This window comes from Anguilla rostrata, chromosome 9, assembly GCF_018555375.3.
Source record: "Anguilla rostrata isolate EN2019 chromosome 9, ASM1855537v3, whole genome shotgun sequence".
In the NCBI taxonomy this organism is placed as follows: Eukaryota; Metazoa; Chordata; class Actinopteri; order Anguilliformes; family Anguillidae; genus Anguilla; species Anguilla rostrata.
The window spans coordinates 34,044,965-34,057,495 of record NC_057941.1 but is presented as its reverse complement, the minus strand read 5'-3'; the positions used below and the strand labels follow the sequence as shown (position 1 = coordinate 34,057,495).

Genomic DNA, 12,531 nt, shown 5'->3' with positions numbered 1-12,531 from the left:
CAGCCAAATCAGAGCACAATAAAGATCAGCGACGATCCGTGTGCCGCAACGATCAGTGACCGGCGAGCCCGTGATTCAGTCACAGGGGAGCAGTCACAGCCTTGCGAGGAGCCGTTCCGTAGCTCGCCGAACCGGCAGGACGCGAGAAGGCCAGCGCTACGCCCCCCGCCGCCACACCTGGGGCGACTGACGCGAGCGCTGACGGGCGGGCTGTACGCAACGGCGGGAGTAATTCAGCGCGATTGCGGTCGTTCAGTAAAAAGATTTTTTAAAAAAGATGCCGGACGCATCTCTCTGAATGAGCAGCGTTACGATGTGCGGTTATGGAAGTCTGAACATTAAAAAGGATCCCTGCGCCTGTTCAACAGACGAAAAATAAAATCGAATAAAAACCCGTGCGCGTCCTGCGCAGAGGGCAAACACCGCGCGCGTGGCGGATATCGACACTGTAACTCTGCGGTTAATGTGAGCGCAATGACTCCTCCGGCCTCCTGTCCTGCTGCTGACTCGGTAATGAACACAGCACAGTGTGAGCCCTGCCGCGCTGAAGGAGGAGGGCAGGAGCAGGCTACCCCGGACGAGCCCCCCCCCACCCCGCTCCACACCCCCCTCTGTGGGCGGGCTTGATTAGACTGCGCGGGGCCTTCAGGCTCCGGAGACGCTCAGCATGACCGAGCGTAATTACTGACTCCGCACCCCCACAGTCACGCTTCCACTAATTTAAACAACTTCAGAATTGCTTCTTTTTTTTTTTTTTTTTTTGCTGCTGCAATTAAGCAAGAAAAAAACAGAAAAGAAGAAAGAAGAAAAAAAAACAATATTAAAATGCTAAAGACTAAAATACTCTCTTAAAAGGTTGAATCATTCTTAATTTATCTGAAACGATTAAGGTGGATTAGGCGATTGTGGGGGAGGGGGCGGTGGGGTGTAAGCTGCAGACATTAGCAGTCAGTGCAGAGATGCACAGTGACAGGATTTTACGCACACTGTGGGCGTACACAGGGGTGTGTGCACAGTGACAGGATTTTACACACACTGTGGGCGTACACAGGGGTGTGTGCACAGGCTGGTTTACACACACTGTGGGCGTACACAGGGTGTGTGAGCTTACACACGGGCTCAGGCTTTACACACACTGTGGGCGTACACAGGGGTGTGTGCACAGGCTGGTTCACACACACTGTGGGCGTACACAGGGGTGTGTGCACAGGCTCGTTTACACACACTGTGGGCGTACACAGGGGTGTGTGCACAGGCTGGTTTACACACACTGTGGGCGTACACAGGGGTGTGTGCACAGGCTCATTTACACACACTGTGGGCGTACACAGGCTCGTTCACACACACTGTGGGCATACACAGGGGTGTGGGCACAGGCTGGTTTACACACACTGTGGGCGTACACAGGGGTGTGGGCACAGGCTTGTTTTCGAACAGCTATAAGAATCCCACATTACTCCTCATGTCAGTTGCTGGAATCTCATAACATAACATAACATAACATAACATAACATAACATAACATAACATAACATAACATAACATAACATAACATAACATAACATAACATAACATAACATAACATAACATAACATAACATAACACAACACAAATGAGAACAGGCAATTCAGCCTAACAATGCTCGCTATTTTCCTAATCTAATTGTACCCGCATCCTTTGTCATTCATCCCCCACCTCCACCCCTTCCATCTTAGCTCTCCTTTTTTTTTTGCAACCCTTTTTTAACCATCCGCTACCCTCATCCATCAACACATTGAACAATCTCACTGTAAATGTCTGGTGCAGTACCTTGTTTCAAAAATTATAAAAATTATAAAAATTGTTTTAAAAAATTATACACATGCTATTTCTTGGTGGGAAACATCTTGAGTGAACAACCACTCTAAAAAGCCAACATGTACCTTTTATTGGAAGTCAGATATTTGATGTGGGGAGGCGGTGTATTTTTGATGGGAGGTTGGGGGGGGGGGGCAGGTAGGGTGCATACTGCATGGCTGTGGACCAGTGGGCAACTCTAGACCCAAGAGAGGCAGAGACCAGCTCCACACAACGCAGGGCTCCCAAGAGCCGAAACCCGGTTCTGTCGCCTTCCCCCAAAAAGCAACCGCAGAACGACCGCACCGTTAGCCAGCCTTCGCCGCTAGCAGGGCTGGGCCTGCCGCCAACACCGCCACACGGCCCCGTTCACCCACACTTCCTCTGAGCCCACTCGGAAAGGGAAACCAAACGAAGGCCAGTTTCCTGCGGAGGAACGCAAGGAGAAGAAACAGCCCGGGCGACAACAGGCTACTTCAGCTGGATTCGTCTCATATCAAAGACCTCTCTACCGCTAAAGGAGGAAATCCAGCGCTGTTGAGACTGGGGAAAAAAAAGAATAACTATCTTCAGAAAACACCAGCATGTTTCTCCGACCTTTCTTTGGAGGCGACAAGCGGCTCGCTTTCTATGAAAGCGCTCACCTGTTTGGGGCGTGGGTGTGCAAAGGATGGGGCGATGGCAGCTTCCTCTCTGCAACAAGCTGAAACCTTTTCTGCTCCTTTTGGTCTCTCCACCAGAGACATGACCTGTCATCATCGTCAGACACAGATCCTACACTCATCCTTTGCTACACAAAAAAAAAGGTTTTAAAGCACCTTTAAAGCACCATCCTTTTGAACTGTTTGTCTTCATTTTATGTCGACACCTGTATAGGTTGTGTATTTCTACCGCAATACCTCACTTTTAAACAAGCTAAATTACTTTTAGTTTGTTTTAACTGCCTTTTCCCCAATTTCAAATATTTTTGTATTTCCTTGCTACAGTTTACTCTGGAAAATAGGCTGAATGTTGGGCTGAAATGGCCTCTTCTCGTCTTTATTACATTTATGTTTATTATGTTATGTCATGTACATCGTCTTTTTCTATGCTGCTGTATTATGACTTTACGTTCTTTTATATGGAAAGCGCTTTGAACATAATGGGAAAGCCCTTTGTAAATATACTCCGTCATTATTACCGCCATGCTTGTCTGCTGGCATCGATTCCAAACAAGCCCCCGCGCAGATCAAACCCGCCGTCGGGGCGAGGGGACGAACACGGGCGGCACGCGTCCCTACATCACAAGCACAAACGGGCCGCTGACATTTTTAGCTTCTCTGAACTGATTTCCTGGGGACCCAGCGGCGGACCCCCCCCCCATCCCCCCGGCTGCTCGGGGTCCGTTTCCGACGGAGACGGGCGGCACGGCCGCGACGCTCGCCGCCAGGCTGCGCGGGCTGCTCTGCCGCCGCAACAAACCGGCCCACACCACCCACCTTCCTCACACTCCCTCGCCTCTGCCTATCAGCTGAGTGTTCCGGAATGTTCCGTACTGTACTGTACCAACCGCGCTCCTCCGTCTGCTCAGGCTTGACTCACTCACTCATAATTACAGGACGGGAAGTGGGGGGGGGGCATGCAGTGGATAGTACTGTCATCTAACAGCAAGCAGCAAGAAACCCCCCCCCCCCCCGAAATCCTGGCCAGGACCCTTCTGTGTGGAGCCTGCATGTTCTTGCGTGGGTTTTTCCTCCAGGAACCCCGGTTTCCTCCCACAGTCCATAGACTATGCAGGTTAAGGCCAGTTGGAGTGTGTGAGTGAATGCCATGCATGCCCTGCAATGGATTTCCATCCTGTACAAGGTTCATTCCTGCCTCTCGCCCAATGCATGCTGGGATAGGCTGCAGCCCTCACGACCCCAACCAGAAATAAGCAGGGTAGGTAATGGGTGGATGAATTAATGAATGGACATAATTGCAAGTGATGCTTTTACATGAAAAAAAAAAAGCTTGAACTTCTTCCACTGAACTTGCTAAACTGTAGTCATGAAGAAAAAAACTGGCCTTTGCACTTAAAGCTAAGGGCAATCGCCGACCGAATGCAAGCCAATCTATTTCTATACTTAGAGCTACAAATGTCAGAATGCGCTTGCCGGATCGCTACTGAAAAAAAACCTCGCTGAGTGGTTAGCGTAAACAGAAGCACTGCGCTGTGGAGAGTTTTTACAGCCAATCTGCACGCTAAACTCGGAATCTGAAAATGAATTGAGTCGGTAAAACTCAAATTGAGTTTATTTCATTGCACCCTTTAAGAAAAAAAGCAGGCCTCCTGGGACACTATTTGAGCAGCAGTCTGCTTTGACCAGAGTGAAAGAAGTTAATACACACCATAGCGCGTCGAGGCATTTATTAACCGTGAAAAGAGAAGCTTCCCTGGAATGAATGCGGAAATTGGTGCGATTTCAAAGAGTTTGGGTGGGGGACGTGGAAAAAAGGAACCCTGACGTTAAATGTTTAATGAACCGGCCGAGCGGTAAAAAGGCCCCGCCAGCCGTCCGTCAGCGCTGATTTATTAAATACATCTCCTCCGCTCCCGTCCGCTCTCCAGCACAGCGGGTAAAACAAAGCACCGGCGTAATGCCAGGAGAAGTGTGATCCCTGCAGCTCCGCAATAACAGAGAGAGAGAGAGAGAGAGAGAGAGAGAGAGAGGGGCCTTCAAAGGGACGCGACACAAGGACACACAGGAGAGAGGGGGGAGAGAGAGGGAGGGGGGAGGGGGGATAGAGAGAAGGGGGGAGAGAGAGACAGGCAGACAGTGAGAAAGCAGGAGAGACAGACAGACAGACTAGACAGACAGACAGAGGAAAAGAGAGAAAATCGATCAACTCTTAATTGTGCAAAGGACAACAGCCACATGAGATGGCATCACAAAATAAACCGTGCCACTTTGCCAGGACACTCAAGAAAAGCATGCTGGGTAAACATCCATGTTATGACGTTGAACAAACTCGAGTCCAAAGAGTTTTCGGAGAGTTGGTATGCCTTAATGGACTCTGAACCCAAGGCCCACCCTTAAAGGGTTCTAAAGATAGATGAGATTCAAACACTGTCAATCTGTGTGCAGACTAAAACCGGGGGGATCCAAACCTTGGGCTCATCGAACTCAAGAGACACGCGTCCATACACTCGTATGAAACAGCAATTTAAATGCAGCCTGTAGAGAGCGCTGAATAAAGATGTGAACATCTAAACAATTTTCTATATATGGAGCAGGGTGCACAGCAACAAACTGTCATGGCTTCATTCGTTGACATGGAATTAGCTCAACATTAATGGACCGTACATCAAGATCCAAGAGCTAAGCACTGGCGTGCACATAAAAACCAACATTCGTGCGGGAAGCGGTAACGGGCAGACGACCATTAAAGGTCTTAATCTGCTGGTGTATGAGGGACAGAGTGCGGGGCGTTGAGCGCACAGAATCCCCTGCACAAACGGACGCTCTCGTGCGACAGGCGGGGTCAGCGGCAGAGCCGAGGTAAGCGTCAGGTGACTGGCGCGTCGCCCTGGTGCATTAAGGCTATTGCTCCGGCCCCACCACATATCCCATAATCCCCTAATCTGCTGAGGCCCGAGACTCCCGGCTTGCATCTGTCGGGCCGAGGGAGGAATCGCCACAAACACCCCCCCCCCCCCACACCCTTCCCTCCCTGCCTCCTCCCCCAACACTACCCCCCCCCCCAACCTGATCCCCCTCTCTCACCCTCTCCACTCCAACGCATCAACTGGTCATCCATCACACACGTGTCTTCGGGCCGTTCCACGCCAACCTCCCCGTCACAACCCTGGTGGGGGGAGGGGTTGGCGGGGTGGGGGGGGGGTGGAGGGGTGGCAGGTGTGGGTGAGGGCAGGTTGGGGGAGAGGGTCCCCACCCCTGACACCTTGCCATTTCCCCTTCACCAACCCATCAACCTTTCAAGGGCTGTCAGCCCAAAACCCCCAGCACAGAATATTTACAAGGGAGAAAACCTGTAACGTTAGAGGCACTGCTGTCCTTCAGTTCCAACCCCATTCCTATTCGTCATATGGCTTATCCAGGGCTTTTTACTTATTCAACAAAAATGTTTTTGGCATGTTGTCCATTCATTTAGCCGGAGGTTTACTGAAGCAGTTTCTGTTGGCTACCGTGCTCAAGAATACAATCGAGGGTTACAGTTCGTAGTCCGAAAAACCTAGGACAGAGTTGCAATGGGGTCCCTCGGCAGATTTCCAATGCTTTCTCCCCCTATAGGGATTTCCATTTATGCAGAAAATACATTCTGTAGTTAACATACGCCTAAGAGAGTTTCACATTTTGTTCATAGATTACTACCGTTAACATCTCAGCTGTGAATTTTGAAGCTGTTATGGGCTTTAAAAAAAAAGTGGTGATACTGAAACAACAACAAACAGTCACATTCCACTGAGCACCACTCAGTTTTCATACGAGCCCGCCTTCACGCGACAACCACCGCAGCTTCACTGTCATCACTGTGACACGCTATAGCAGGGGCCCCTCCTGGGAGCAAACCTGCAGCCGCTGGGTTCACGCCCACAATCCCCCCCCCCATAGGTCGACCTCACCCTCAAATCACATGACACCGCCAGCCCAATCAGGACGAACAGGCGCCCCGTTGTCGCGGGAGCAGCGGCGTGCGGAAGGCGGCTGAAAGCGCGTTTGCTGAAGGAACGCGGGTTAATTTGACTCTAATGGAGATTGATGCAGATTGATGGCTTTGCCCTTCCGCGGCAGGCGTAAATATCCAGAGCGGACGTGCCTCGCGGTAAAGAGGAGCAGGACGAGTAGGCGGCCGATGCATTAAACAGGCACTCCCGCCAACGTGGCCGTGGCCCTCCGCCGTCCTACCGGGACCCACCGTAGAATAAACGGGGCCAGCGCATCTGTGGATGCTACACACGCCTGTCCTTACTGTCGCTACGCTGAAATCTGACTGTAAACTATCAAAGGAAATGCACTCAGAATTCATATTCTGACGCAATGTTACAGGTGCTGGTAGCTGGGCCATCCAGACTCTTTTCCCCGATACAACAACGTGCCTCAGAGATTAAAAACTCGTCATGACCTTGCGAGGGCCAGCTGTGGCCGGCAGCGTGTCTGCACCAGCCGTACAGGAAGCGCTGTCCTCCAGCACAAAGCCTGCTCGTTCAGCTCAGCTGGTGGACTGCAGAATGAAAGAGGCGGTGGTTTCCATCAACACGCTGTGGAGCAGGGGAGCCCGACGCCAGTCCTGGCGGGCCACCGTGTCTGCAGGTATTGGTATTTGTGGCTTCCTTTCAAATCAGCAGCCAGTTAAGGCCTTTGGGGAACCCACCAAAAAAAACCAGCAGACGCTGTGGCCGTCCAGGACCGGAGACGGACACCCCTGCTGTGGGGCATGCCCGTACTTGTCTCTCCAAAACTCACAGGGGATACTGTAGCAACAGAATGGTCTTACAAGTGTATTGGGGAGGAGTTCACAGAATTTAAAAAATAAAAAAAAGGAAATATAAAGACAGTACAAAATTCATGATGATCTTTCTCTGAATATCAGCGCAATCTTGTCTAAAGCCTAGTTACCTGCCAGCTAAAAAAATAAGCCTTGTGCGGAGGCCTGGTCTGCTATCGGAAAAAGTGCCAACTGATCGATACTGAAGCGCTTCTATCCTCATTCATTACTACTGTTTTCTCATTACAGAACCAAACGCTGAAGCACTAATGAGACCACTGATGCAACCTTCTCGCGTCTCACTAAACACCCGTCCCGCCCGGAGCACTCTACTGTCTGCGTTGGCTGAAAGAGACACTTGACTGCACTCTACGTGCCACCTTATAATCTTCCAGTTCAGGGATCGCGGACAGATATCTCAGACGCGAAACTTTCATTGAAAATGTCAGTTTTTTTTTTTAACTTTCCCATAGCATTGAAATGTATTTTAACGCAACCGTAGTCCTGACTGCACACACCACGTCTTATCAGCATACTCTGCTGGTGTTTCTAGGATAATGCAAATGCGAATCTTTATGTATTGGGATTTTTTAAAAATCCGTAGGAACAATCGCAGGTGCAGAATTTGACGGAAAGGATCTTCACCCGAGGATCTCCACATATGGGTGTGAGACATGAGGAAACAGAACGTCGTGCTTAGAACAACGCAAAAGAAAAGCGAGCTCATTTTGAAGATGCAACGCAACTCTGATTTAAGAATGCATACCGTTTTTTTTTGTTAAGGTAAACGATACACAATGTTACTAGGCAACATTCATTAAACTGTGTTTTTTAAAATGAATTAGGCCTCAGTTAGTGTCCATATTTGGGTTCTTAGGGGGCCTCTCCATGGCTGCTCACATGGGCCCTACTCACCCACAGCACCCCCCAGTAATGAAGCTTCTGATTTGCGCAGTTAAGGCTCCATCACAAACTAGGGTGGGGTTTGTTTACCCAAGAAGCTCAGAGTTTGTATGCTTGTCAAACTGGTCTTCCTCTTTAGCTTGTTTTTGGTCGGAAACAGTAATATGGTTTTTAAAAAACCTCTACCCCCCCCCCCACCCCCTTCTTTTTGGGAAGATATTACACCTCAAACCCCCCCACGCACACACACACACACACCTACATGTGCCACACAGACCGGCTTCTCCATGCCAACCTGAGCCAGGTCACCCAGACGGAGATCCAGAGTAACTGAATCCAGAAGCCCACTGGCTGCCAACCCATCACCCGCTGGGCAAGGGGCAAAAGTAAGCGTGCCCTCCGTTAGCACCCTCCCCCCCCCCCCACCTGGCATGCGCTACCAGGCAAAATCAGGGTTAAGCGACAGGGGCTGTTCTTATTGACTCTGTTCTTGAGCTGGTGTATGTGAGAAACAGACATCTGACATCTAAAACAAACAAAAACAATACAAAAAACTGTGGTGTGATACAGTGGTTAGGGAACTGGGCTCATAACCGGAAAGGTCACAGTTTCAGCTCACCAGAAGGACCCTGCAGTTGTACCCTTGAGCGGGGTATTCAATCTGAATGTGAAAATGGCTAAATCACTCTGGATAAAAGCATCGGTTAATAACGTAACAAAGTAATGAAATAAAAGATACATTTTTAAAAATCTATGAACCGAAAGACAAGAAAAACACAAGCTGATATGTTACATGATTTCATAGTCTATATTATATACGCTCCCTATTTAGTGGAGAAAAATAAGACTACTGAGACTCACAAATGCTTGTCTTTCTGGGAGAGAGACTGCAAACCTGTCAGCCAGCTGTATGCCTGTAGGCCTTTCCCGGCGTGACTTGGCACCATCTCTCCCATTATTATGACCATTCGTCATTCATTTTGCATTTTTATCCTGATTTGACAGTAGCGTATTGTGAGCCGATGCCAACAAACTTTAATTCGAGAGACGGTAGGAAATGAAGGAGTGCACAGAGAGGACGGACATGCGGATCAAAACGAAGTACCTCATCCTTCCACTACAGTATTTCTCTCCAGGATCTCTGAGTAAGGGCTGATGTCACATGACCACCGAAGGCCGGTAAGAAACGGCTTCTGCCAGTCAGCCGTAATAAGCGGCCTCTCACAGACACTAAGGGACGGACCGACCCGAGTACAAATGTTGAAGACTTTCAGTGACTGTCACAAAGCGCCCCCAGCCCGCTGACAGAACACGCAGTACAGTCACCAACACTCACTCATTCTCTCCCTCACTCGGCCTGTATCCTCAGTGACCACTCGAGAGAAAACGAGTCCTCTGCCATGTAGCCTGTAGCTCTGAAAATACACACACACGCACACGCACACGCACACACACACACACACACACACACACACACACATTTTTTGTTTACGAGGACTGCACTGTTTACTGTGCCCTGCAAACAAGAAAACAGCTGACAAGTCATCCTTTCAAACACAGGGCTGTGCGTTTCTTTTGCTAAGCATTTAATGATGCAGGTCTTAAGATGGAACAGATACAAGCAGGCAGGGAGCGCAGCCAAAATGACCTCGGGCTCGGGGCTATGATACGATTTCAGGAAGGCAACCGCGCGCAGCGCATTCTGTGAAGAATGACGGGAATGCGCATTTGAAATCTCTTAGAGCTCGCGGACGCTGTGGATCACGCGGGTCAGCGCACCGCTGCGACGCAGAGATTGAGCTGCACATTTATGCAACAGCTGCAGCGGATGTCCAGGGCGTTTAAATGCCGATTTATTCAGGATTTTGCTGTACCTAAAAAAAGACTCAATTTAGCAACAATCACACGGTAACAACAACAACATACTTAATGGAATATCCTCACGTACTGTGTTACTCCAATTGACCTAATAAATCATATCTCAAGAGAATTAACTAAAACTTTGTGTAGCCTACGTGACACTTCACGAGGGATCTGGTACTGCGTACCGCGCTGCATTTAAAACCCCATGAATACTAGAACATGTGAGATTACAGCGGGCAGATAGCGTTCCCATCAAGGACACAAGATGAGACGTTGCGCTGCGTTTTCCCGTTAAAAACGCTTGTGTGCTGGTATTTCGGGCAGGTATGCCAGACGGGCAGCGACGCAGTCACGTTGAACGACGGCTTATTAAACTAGACGCACTCTAACATGTACTCCCATGTCCCAAGTAGCCCAGCGGCTCCAACCCTTCAAAGAAATTAAGAAATGTTGACAGTTGCACGAATACGTTATGTGACGAAGACCGCGTGTTTTCAGAGCATGCGATGTCTAGCCACTCTTAGGGAAATCTCTTACAAGTCCAGAGCCAAAGAACTGACAGTAATGGTCACGGCATCGATTTTACGTCTTTTAACAGCCGTCGCCGTTGACACACAGAACCCGTAATGTTGATGCAAATCACACCGAGGCTTACTGGTACAGAGATATCACTAAATACGCGATGCTACGCTTACATGCAGCGATAGAAGTGTAGGAGTTCTTGCGTCGTGTATGACAGATACACAGGAATATGCTCGTTTCCTTACCTGTTTTAGAAGAAACGTTCCTTTTTTTCTATTTCTTTACCACATTCTTTTTCCCCCAAGAGGAAAGTTTTTCTCTCCTGGTCACACGGTATCTGATGCCGAGTTCTTTCGTTTTCTGGTTTCCCCACCGGTGCGAACAGTTCCTTCACTTTGTATAAGCTAATGCCTTTGGCAAAAAAAGGAGAGGGGAGAGCGGAAAAGGGAATGAGTGACTAAACAAATATTGTATTGAATTAAATTATAAACAAAGCGATAACACCGTCCCTTTAAGTGAGTTTCTTTTAAGCAAACACAGATCGAAATGTGCAAAGATACATTTGTTTTGTCAACGTCTTCGTTTGATTAAACACGGGCAGACGAGGAGTCTGAATGGGGGGCGACATTCAATCCACTGTTGTGGCGCGAGGCTCATTGGAATCTACCATTCGCTGCGAGGGAGAACCACTCACCTCACAGCACCGGCCAGGAATACCAATCAAACACGAAGAGGAACCCTTTGAATTGACAGATAATTAGATCTGTGTCGATCATGTGTTGTAGGTGAAGTTTTCATACACTTATTTGCGCTGGAATTACTTAGTGATCCATGCTCTTAATTAAATGTGTGGTTCAAATGCCATGTGCGAAATTATGTTAAGTGAACAGTGCACATCTGTAGGGAAGCGCCTATTGATATTGCTGCATTTGTTATGATACTTTTTTTTTGCGCGTGGAATATAAACAGCACACGATGCTGAAAATTGGCAAATGGAATGAATGTGCCAAGATAACGTTTACCTGTTTAATGACCTTAAACATAACGGGCAGTGCAAGATTCACACATTAATTTGAATGCTTCAGCTTCAATTTAATTTGAAATTCAGAATGAATTTTCACAGGACTGGAAAAGATGTGTGTCTGCTACAAATTATTGTGGTCTGTGAATTCAGCCTGAAATACAAGAATGTCAGTAAAGAGCGTTATTAAATATAATATTGTGTTACACTTAGTAATGATTTTCAGGAGTCCACCTGCCTGTTTCAAAATGTATTTTTAGATGCAGAACTGTATTCATTGTGAACTAATAAATCTAAAAATCTTATTAATAATCCTTTCTTTTATTATTAATAATAATAATAATAATAATAATAATAATAATAATAATAATAACACCGTTTATTTGTTCAGTGTCTGTGTTGAGAATATGAGCAATAATATCCCATTGCACTTACAGTCACAGAATGTTAATTTTTAAATCAAATTAGCATAATATTTCCCCCTGCAGATTGAAACACCATCTAAATTAAAATGAATTAATGAATTGAAAAAATACATCACATCATTTTTTACATTTGTTATTATTGGAACTGAAATATGGCTAATTTTAATCCCTAGCTGACATGTTCAGATGAGCATAGGGATAGCACTACATTCTCAACAGAGCGTATTTAAAGAAAAAAAAAAAGTTGAAATTAGTCCATTACATTTCATTTAATTAAATCATTAATCAGTTACACTCTAGTTGAGAGTTCATTCTTTTTTTAATTATGCCATACATCAATTAATCTGTTGACAGATTTCTCTCTGAGTATTTCCACAAAATTCATTATGGAAATGCACATCAGAAAAAAAGAGGGCATGAGATGGCTTATCAAATATCCATTGTGTTTGGTCACTGTTCCATAGACAGCAATAAAACTGTTTCAATTTGTCAC

The 12,531-nt window shown here is 47.4% G+C and overlaps 1 protein-coding gene across 3 annotated transcripts in view; it reads right to left on the bottom strand.

Annotated features, from left to right (window-relative positions):
- Positions 1-11,243, bottom strand: part of LOC135263640 (teneurin-2) — a 104,799-nt gene extending 93,556 nt beyond the window's left edge. For 2 of the 3 annotated variants that reach the window (XM_064351916.1, XM_064351918.1), the window contains exon 1: positions 10,838-11,236. The gene's annotated coding sequence lies outside the window, so the exon portion shown is untranslated. Of the gene's footprint in view, positions 1-10,837 lie in introns of all 3 variants that reach the window. The other variant, XM_064351917.1, reaches the window with a different exon arrangement.
- Between the last annotated feature and the right edge of the window lie 1,288 nt (positions 11,244-12,531).